The sequence below is a fragment of the Sprattus sprattus genome (assembly GCF_963457725.1).
Source record: "Sprattus sprattus genome assembly, chromosome: 11".
Lineage (NCBI taxonomy): Eukaryota > Metazoa > Chordata > Actinopteri > Clupeiformes > Clupeidae > Sprattus > Sprattus sprattus.
Genome location: NC_137909.1, coordinates 19,902,238 through 19,912,833, shown reverse-complemented (window position 1 = coordinate 19,912,833; position 10,596 = coordinate 19,902,238). Strand labels below are relative to the sequence as shown.

The window sequence follows — 10,596 nt, the reverse complement described above, 5'->3', positions numbered from 1 at the left end:
TCATTTTCCAGATTGCTCCTACATTTTTATGATCAAACACATTCAATAAAGTGCTGACACATGCTCAAGATTGTAAAATGATGGTTTTATTTTGGAAGACAATTATTTCAAACATTGACTTGCAGGGTTTGTGATTGAAGAGTTTCAGGTGATGCAGAGTTTATTGATGGAGAACAGACGGGGAACAGGACACAAACAGAGTATACAAATCAACGAAAGGGTTAACAGACAGAGTTCTAACACAAAGATCTAGGAACATGAACTAAAGATCGCACAGAGTCTCACTCTGGCTACTGTGCGCAAGGGCAAAGAACAGAGGTACACGGCTACAGGCCGGACAAGACAGTCACATTACTCCCGGTGCCGTATGCACGGCACTCTGGATAATGCAGTCCTAAAAGTCTGCCGGCACCGAAATGGCTGACTCGGAAGCCAGCAGACAGGGAGCTTGCGGGGCTGGACGCCCACGGACAGAGAGCTTGCTGGGCTGGAAGCCAGCTGACAATGGGGTTGTAGTTGCCGGTGGCCGGAAGGCGGAATCCCAGGGACGTAGAGTGGGCCACAGAGCTAGAAGACTTGGGCAAAGGTTTCACCCTTGTAGCGACGAGACAAAACACGGAGTGAGGGGAGTGCAGGTTATATATAGGAGTGAATCAGGTGTGTGTGATCATGTGATTTGGGACCTGAATGCAGTGCAGCTGGGATGGTGAATGATACTGATGACATGCAGCTGAGAGCATGAGTGAGAGTGAAACAGGTGTTTGTGCTTGTGTGATTGAAGGGGGCGTGGCCGGAGCGGAGCTCAGCAGGAACATCACAATAGCCTCTACCCACAAAAGTTAAAACATTTGACTTCAGACTCATATTAAACTACATGGAGTGAGTCAGTCCATTGCAAAGTAATTTCCCCCTGTCTTTATTGTTCTGCATTGCTCTGGGCCAGCCAGATCCAAGGTTAGGTCAGGTCAAAAGTATTGGGACACCTGATCATCACACATATATGAGTTTCACGCACATCTCATTCCAAAACTACTCTATAACAGTTGCCTCTCTTATAGGAAGTCTTTCCACAAGATTTTGGAGTGGGTCTGTTGGATTTAGTGCCCATTCAGCATTAGGGAATTTGGACAATGCTCTTGTGTGACTAGACCAGGCTTGCCGATGCCGTTAGAATGGGTCCCAAATATGTATAGTGGTGTTTAGTTCAGGGGTGGCTTGATTTTAACCGAATGAACAAAGTGAGTCTGTGACGGGGCACCTGTGTGACCCACCACTGCAGCCTGTAGGCTGCTGCTTTTGTGGACTGGGTGAAGGTGTTTTGGTGTGTGTGTGTGTTACATGTTTGATGTTCATGTCTTTGTTCAGTTAAAATCAGCACACATTCAATGTCTTGTCTCTGAAATTTTCTGTTGATTTAGTTTAACAATAATCATATTGTCATATTTCATACCGTTTGTCAACCGGTGTTTAGTGTCTAAGTTTGTGTTGTGAAGATGGCGCGATATATGGAGTTTATGTTTAATGAGATTTGGCTGCTTTATTATGTGTCGGCTATGCCGGCACCAAGCCTAATTGCTACCATGTGTAGTCTGTGTTTCCTAGTTGATTGGGAGTTTGATTGTTTAGGTATGGCTGCTGTGAGCCACAGGTGTTGGTGCCTTGCTGATTGACACACCTGAAATCAATGATTGGTATGAGCCAATTCAAGGTGCTTGTCAAGGCTACTTAAACTTACCTTTGTTCTTTGTTCAGGAAAGTTGCCAGTTTAATAGGACGTAAGTCCTTGGAGCTCTCACGATGGGCTAGTTACCTTGGTCCTTTTATTTGCTTTTGTTTTGTTTCGTAGTGAGAGTGATCGTGTTTAATAAGGCTTACGAACTCTCACTGACCAGTTAATGGTCCTTTTTATACATGTGGTCTTATGTGAATTGCTTATTTGTTGGTGGCTTCATGCATTTGTCCTTAGTGAAAACTGTATTTTTTATATTGATTTAGTATTGTCAGTGTTTTAACTGCCTTTGTGCCTTATTTGGGTTAATAAAAATACCCATCTTTCTAACATCTTCAACCTCCTGAGTCCTCTTATGAGTAACATCTTGCTCTAAGCGTGAAGGCTATCCCGACCTTTTACAGAGTCTTATCTTATCAGGATAACCCAATCAGCCAGCAAGATACAGGAACCTGTAACTAATATCATAGGTTGACTGACCTGTCAGTCTGACACAATGCGCGCACCCAAGACTATTTTGTTGCTATCATATGTCCATGGTTGCTATGGTAAACTCTGCTAAGTCTGTGCGTGAAAAACATAAACTAATACTTTCCTTGACTGGTCCACACATGTGTCAATCATGACTGTAGACCAATGAGATGCAAAGATATCCGAGTGCACAACAGAGAAGGTGGGATGTAATCAGTAATTCACGTGCATTTGTTTTGCCGTTTAGCCACGCAAGTTTTAGACAGTTCTATAACGAAATGCAGTTGTACAACGAAACACATTTATTCTACATCATCATGGCTTCTAAAAATAAAACAGTGAATCAGCCCCCAAAAAGATTGTTTTTATGGGGTAACAGCAGCATTGAAAGAGCTTCAACCGTTGGATGACGAGAAGATTGAAATAGAGTCTGGTAGAATCAGAAAGCAGCAAAAGTCACGGAAGAGTATATGGAGAGATCACCGATTATTTATCTTCTAACTTTTGATTGGGATGAGATATCAGTTCCATTTGTTCAGGTGATGGCATACCCTTGGGGGACACAATTTTATGACATAACTGGCCATTTCAATTCATTTTCCCACTTAAATCCACAGTAATCTAGATGCAAAAGGAAAAAGAATTAGGGGTCGCCTATATTTTGGGAAGGTTATCAACATCTTTCTAAAATTTGAGATAACATATATGGTACTCTAAAGGTATTTTATCATAGCTTGAGGGGCACTTTTGTAACATCAAATTGAAATTTGCCATCATACTATACTTAAGACTCAAAAGTAGGCCTTTACATTTGGGCATGGAATTTTAGGTAGAATTTGCCAAAAAACATCAAGGTTCTAACAGGTTAATGAAAATGGGTTTGCTGAATTTTTGAGGAATTCACTGTAAATTTACATAGAAACATGATAAATTGTTAGTATGTACATAAACCTTAATATAATGAGCTACATATTTAATTTCAGATTATCAGTGTAATTTTATTTACATTTGCATGTATTTTAGAAAAATGGAAAAATTATGTATAAATAATAGTTATTTTCTGTAAAAAAAAATAGAAATCCATGTAATTTGTCATTATTGGCATTTTCCTTAAAATAGCAGTCGTGTTTTTAATTTATAGTTAACCTCCATTATTATACGTAGTTTTGTATACAATTTCATAAAACAGAAAACCACTGTAAAAATGTAGAGTTATTAACTGTAAAATTAGGTTGTTTTTTTACAGTGTATGGTTGTGGGCTTTGTTGCCAAATCCACAAATATTGCCCTATTTAGAGTAGTAAGCATGTTATGTCATTGTGCAGAGGTTGTTTACTGGTTTCAGAAACAAAACAAAATCCATGGTTCATGTCACTGTCCTGAGCAGGACTATTGCAGGCCAAATGGACGTCTCAATGGCAAACCATCCTTGTGCTGAGCTTCAGGCCATCCCCATCTTCATTTATAAATACTCATTTGTGAATAACATCCTCTGACCAAGGAGTGTGACAGCATTTCGGATAGATACAAAAAAAACATGTCCTTGGATGTCCTTTAATATATTTCAGAAAATCAGTAAATGAGACAAGTAAATCACAGTGTGATAGAAAACTGCTGAATATAAACCGTAAATGTGACCATTCAGTTATTGTCTTGCCTTTGAACCTCAATTATCAGTAAACCATGCAGATATAGAATGCTCCATAAGATTGCTGCCCTCTTAAAAGTAGAGTGTATATCTATGCACAGCCATACTACCGGTAAGTTGATATGCTGGCTTTTGTTTCCGCTCTTGCTGCATACATTCGAATTAGTGCAAAAGTTAAGTCTAAGCCTCAAGGCCCTCACTGCTACAGTATCTGAATGAACCCCAAAGGCATCTCTGACTACATCAGCTGTTGTGTCACATCAGTAGTGGATTTCCCAAGGAGCAAACAAGGTCAGATATCTGTTATATGGAGAAATTAGTATGTTTATATGAAACAACACATTTAAGTGAATCAAACAAATACAAAATAAGTAACTGACCCTTTATGTGGATATGGGTGCCCCACCTTTTGCCCACATCTTATGAAAAAGATTTCTTATGTAAAGCTCCCATGCCAGTTTAATTGAGTGCCACTTGCTTGATAGGGTTATGCTGGCATAGGATCTATATTATGACAGTGTTGAATTTAATAAATAAGGAAAAAATAGTCCATGCCAGAGTGCTGAAAATAATTTTGAATAAACTAATTTTAAGCATATTGTTATGTCTCAGGGAACAAAAATGATCTCTCCAGGTACAAAGGATAATTTAAGATCACTGTCACCCTCAAACCTGTGAACATCAGGGTTTGTGCCAGTACTATGAGCTTCACAGCTTCTCTCCTTAACATTTATGTGGTCCTAGTTTTCAGATTGCGTAAACCTGTAGATGCTTTTGAGTCAACAGCTCGTCAAGGCTTCCCCAAGTGAATGATTTATTGACAGTGTCACAGCCACCTCTCAGCACTTCCCCTAAGCATTTATTTATGGAAAAAGCTTCTTCCCAAAGCATTAGTCATTAATAACTAATTCTAAAAACTAAAAACTGTATTTAATATAGGGTGGCCAGATGCAAACAGACAAAATGTGGGACGCAGCAGTACGTTTGTGTGGGACAATGTTGGACATGTTACCAACGCTGAAAGGATAGCCTAAAACTTGGATATAATGTCTATCTAACTGAAGCACCACAGCACACCGGCTAGATCATAAAAGAAACAGGCTACATCTTTTGCTATGTGAGAGATATGATGAGAATAGTGCCTTGTAGCTTTTAACTTATATGCAAATGTTGTGTATGTAATGGGTAGCCCTCGTAACGTTCACGTGTAAACCTAGCGTGTGCATTTAATCACGAGTGGTGTGGATTTAAACGGTTTTGTCGTGTCGCAATATAAGAGTGCTGTGTCGTGTCGCAATATAAGAGTGCTGTGCTTGTGTGTTCGAACGTAAACAGGAATTGTTACCGTGTTTCACAGGTGTTTTGGTGTGACGTGTAGAAGGACTGCCCCATTGCCTTGTTTTCTTTCTCTCTCGTCTGCTGTCCACTGATTGCTGTCCTCTCCTCTCCCTCCGTTTTAGCTCCACCAATCCGTGCACCTTAAATGTGATTGAACACGATATTTAATGTAGAGGGGAACGTATCCAGAGAGAGGTCTTTTGTAGGGAGCACTTTAATTCTTCTGTTTACATGTTTCTTTCTTGCTTGCCACTGTCACAGAGAGTTTGTGCATTGAGGATGCGCTCTGTTTGTGCATTGATAATATGCTGATTAGATTAAATAGGGGCGTTTTGAGGGCGGAGATTCAGTTGCGCACAATTTTACGACCATTTGTGATTTATAACCGAAGGATTGGCGTACACGTGTTTTTTGTGTGTACGTCTGTTTACTGTGGATCTCACTTACGCTCATTTCAGGAAATGTCTTAGACAAAATGTAGGATGGTTTCTACGCAACGTTTTATAAATGAGGCCCAATGTAATAGTCATCAAAGTAATTAATTTCTGAATTAATTATTAGGGACATTTTACACTATTACTGCAGACCTATTACTATATTCATCACCACAATACCCTTTGTTAGCACATCCCAATGGATTCACCAAAGTGAAAATTACAAAAGCAAGGGCTTCATTGTTTATTTATAAGGCTTGTGTGTCAGGACAAAAATTCCATAAAGAAATAAAAAAAGTCCCATAATATTAAAAGAAACACAGATGGCTGCATCAGCTGCCACATTAGGCTTTAATATAAAATCAGACTGAATCAAACAAGTACATTGAATATATAGGGTGAACACATTCGTCATGCATTGAAAATTGTACATATCTTAGATCTAACAAGCAATCTATCACTATGTACTAAAATACTAAATATTAACACTGAGTCGATATCAACAAATATTAACCAAATATTAAGAAATTAGTAAAAGTTTGCATGACATAGTAACACAGGTTCAGAAGCAAGACACTGATAGATAGCAACAGTACTGAAACAGTATTCTATTATAGCTAGGAAAATGGTCTTTCTTTTTTAAAAGGTTTTCTACATGTTTTTAGATATACTAATGCATTAGCAGATGGTAAATTAAGCAAAGTGATTCCCCTGGGGAAATAGACATTATTATTGGTACAAAATATACCGTTTCAAACATCATTGTATAACTTGTACAGTAAGTGTGTGTACTAGTATTGATACCGTGGCACTAAAACATTACTGATTGGAGTGACTAGTCTATCTATGCACCAGCTGATATCTTTAGTTTGTGCCAGCTCAGTAGGCCTACAGCTTCACTTCACAACTTGGCCTTTAGCCCATTATTCTTAGATGGGGGTTCCAAACACACTGAAGATGCTTTCAAGTCAGCAGCTCATCAATCATTTCCCAAGAGTACACTTAGTTGACAGTGTTAAAGCCAAGTCTCAACACTTTACACTGGTATTTATTCGGCTACAGGCAATCAATAATGCTAAGTTTAGAAGGTATAGTAAGATCGTATATTTCCTTGTTAGTCTTTGCAAAACAACATTATCAGCAGTATCAAGATATTACGGACCTGCGGACGTTGGGGTGGCCCATTCAAATCAACAGAACATTTTGGAACATTCTGAAGAGCTAAATAACTAATGAAACGAATAAATAACTAAATGAAACTAATAACTAACGAAATAACTGTGAACCAATTAATTACCGTTTTTCACTTGCGTCACTTCTGCCTCGCATGCAACAATTTCCATATAACTCCCACAATCCCACTAACTCAGCCCAATTATGAAATGTATGGCCCTGCAAATAATAATTAAACATTTTCTAAGCCTATTATATAAAATCTTACCACCTGAGTAGTATAGCTGTCCTGCGTTGCACTGACTAGGCTACTGCAAGCAGTTGCTGGCCAAATTGTAACTAGGCTATACCGCTGTAAGACCCTGTTCCATACAAGGGAATAAATTGCTTCGAGGCGTGTCAAACGTCTCAGCGGGGCCTCCTTTGACTACAGCGTTTTTGCTGTAGGTGCTGCATTTATTTCTGACCGGCGAAATCACCAGCGAACTCATAAACAAGTGACAGGTGCAATAAGACAAGAGGTATCCGCGAAGGATAAATTAATAAGTAGCCTAGATGAACAGAATCAACTGATTTTCTAACACGATAACTGCTTTTTGTTGCATGTCCATGGAAAGCCATTCGTCAGAACAGCTAATTTACAACTCGCGTCAAAAAGGTAGGCTGTGCAGCAACTTAACCTAAGCTAAAATGAGATCGAATAGTTTCTTAAATGCAGAAAACCATATCCTAGCATACCAGTCAACACCGGACATATATTTTTTTTTTGGCAAGACTTTTTGACGGGTAATCGATTCATACAAGTCATAAAACATAGGCCTACTGTTATTTTGACATTATCAATTAACCTTAACCCTCGACGTTGTCAATTAACTAACCCTATAACCTGACCGGAATCCAAAATTAACTCATGGTTAATGTCTCACCCTAACCCTAAATTATCTTATTAAGTGACTTCGGGGGAATGTATAAAAGTGAAAAAACAACCCTTCTTTTCCTGACAGTATTTTTGACTCACCAAGGTTTGTGAGCGGTCTTATAGGCTAAAGCACTGCAAATCATGTGCTCATGCCAAGAGACTATGATATCACTATTTTAATCATTACTTTTGAAAGCAAACACAAATGAGAACGTGCAAAAATGCCTCATTTGGAAAGCCTAATGTCAAAGTTTATATAACTTTATATAGAACATCTAATGTAGCATATTTGCTGCAGATACTTCGAATCCCATTTTTATTGACACACACTGCAACCAAAAAAAAACAGTTGGACATGAGCTATGAACTGCCAGAATAATTTACATCCAGGCGGGGTATTCACTTGACTCACCAGTGGAGACCACTGTGATAAGTAATAGCTTAGAATAAGTATTTAAAATCCCAACAACATCCAAACCACAGATCTCCTCTGGCATCTCATGGGGCATGATAATGTAATTTAAGCAATGCATATGTGGCAGTAACGGTAGGGGGTAGCAGACTACGCCACCCTGGGAGTTGCACCCAGGGAAATAGTTAACCAATGGACACTCACAAGTGAGGGATAGCACACAAGTTGACTTAGGGCACCAGAGACGAGGTTCCAAAAATAAGTTGTCTTTATTATTATAAAAATATACACTCCACGAAGACACAAGACAAGTTTCAAACACACTACATGAAGGTATGATTGGGGGGAGATAAGGAGGAGAAGGGCTGAGGCTTACCAGCAGAGGGCGAGATAACAGGAGACGGAGGGGAACCCCAGAACCCGAGCGCCCTGATCTGCTGTATCGCCCTGTGGTAGGTTCGGTCTTTGCTTCAATTTCTCATTTTCAGCCTTAAGCTGTGCCACCATTTCCCTAAGCGCTCGTAACTTGTCGTCCATGCTTATAACAAAACTTACCTACAGTGTCAATGGAGGTTTTGGTCCACTGCCAAAGGAACACAACAGCCAACCACCACGATGGTCAAGCCGAATCCCCTGCTGTTTTTGCCAACACACACACGCACACTCAAAAGAGAGAAGGGATACCCAAAGGGAAGAATAAGCAGGCTCTTACACCAACGACCACAGTGCAAACAACAACATTAAATTATCAGAACATACGACAACGCCAAATGTGAGTTTCGCCCAGTATAAGGGCGATTACTACGTCAGTACTGAAACAAACTTCATGCACAAAGTGGATCCAGATACACTAACGGCCACTGAGAAGGTGGACTGGAGTAAGTACATCGCTGTCAATGGAGCCACAGCTCACCCACACAGTGACCCTGATGGGACAACATACACCATGGGGAATTCCTACACCGCTAAAGGAGCATTTTACAACATTATTTGTGTGCCTTCTGAGAAAACCGCACCATCAGACACCCTGGAAACCCTGGGCACCTAAAGTCATCTGCTCTATCCCTTCTGTGGACAAGACCAAACCCTCGTACTACCACAGTTTTGCGATGACTGAGAACTATGTAGTCTTCATTGAGCAACCCATTAAGTTGGACTTGTTAAAGATCATCACTAGTAAACTGAGGGGAAAGGCATCAGTGATGGTGTGTACTGGGATCCTAAGCATGACACGATCTTCCATGTGAGCCATCAACAACTACATGGTCCAGAACCTGCGCAAGTCAGGATAGGACCTCAATGAGGTTTCCAACACAATGTGCAGAGTATTCCCCAGAAGATTTGTGCTGCCTTTGAATGTGCATAGTAAGACACCTTGTGAAGAAAACTTGAACACAAGACCAGACAGCCAAGCAACAGCCATCAAGACTGCCAAAAATCAGGTTGACTGCACACATGAAGATCTCCATGGGGATGATCTCCATGAATATGGTGGGCTAGAATATCCACAAATCAACTATGCAAAGTGCAACACCCATTCTTACCTTTATGACTATGGCTGTGGCTTCCGGCACCTTGTGGGAGACTCCCTCATCAAAATGGACCTGGAAGGGAAAAAAAATGAAAGTGTGGCAAAAGCCTGATGCAACAGAGGAAGATGATAGTGTCATTTTGTCAGTGGTCGTCACTCCAAATAAGGACAAGGGCACATTCTTGCTGGCCTTGGATGCCAGGTCATTTGAGGAGTTGGGCAGAGCAGAGGTGCCCGTGAACATCCATTATGGTTTCCACGGTACTTTCAACGATACTGCTTTAACAACCCAAGACTGAAAAAAAGGCACACTGCAGGCGTTTAGTGCGGCATATAGATTAGAAACAGCAAGCAATAGGTTCAAGATAAGATTAATTCCTGGTGAAAGTGCACCTATTGTGTCAAATGATGGCTGCTCTTAAAATAATATTGTAAAATCCCTTTTAGTTTCCAGATGACTTTGCTTCATTCTTCTAAGATCACCTATGGAAAATGCTTGGGTTATTCAACTGATCCTGCCGACTAGGCCAAAGCTGCGGTTGTTAGCGTCTTCGCCGCTATTTTCCAGGCAAGAGGTTAGCTGGAGACAGCAGAGGCAGCGGTGCGGTGAAATTACGTATGGCAAAAACAGCAGCGGACACGGACACAACCCACAGTACCTAGAAAGCATACAAGATACCCCGTTAGCACTAAGCATGATAATAAAAGCAAAAATAGAAACCCTCGTAAGAAATACATACCAGAAAGATCCCCACTGACGCCAGTGAGCTCACGGAGCTCCTATTAATGTTTGTTTACATCGAGAGGTTTCCACAATCCCAAAAGCCCAAACACTACTAGGCAAGGAGCTCTGCCCTTGTGGGCCGACAGCGGTCGGGTTTGTAATAACTTTGGTTATGAGCAAAAATGTCAGGTAATTTGTATGCATAATTTAAGACAAA

The 10,596-nt window shown here is 40.3% G+C and overlaps 1 pseudogene across 1 annotated transcript; it reads left to right on the top strand.

Moving 5' to 3' along the window:
• Window positions 1–4,063: 4,063 nt before the first annotated feature.
• On the top strand, window positions 4,064–9,954 carry LOC308372352 (carotenoid-cleaving dioxygenase, mitochondrial-like; annotated as a pseudogene). The gene is made up of 2 exons: window positions 4,064–4,139; window positions 8,877–9,954. The product of its transcript is annotated as a carotenoid-cleaving dioxygenase, mitochondrial-like (transcript).
• Window positions 9,955–10,596: the final 642 nt, after the last annotated feature.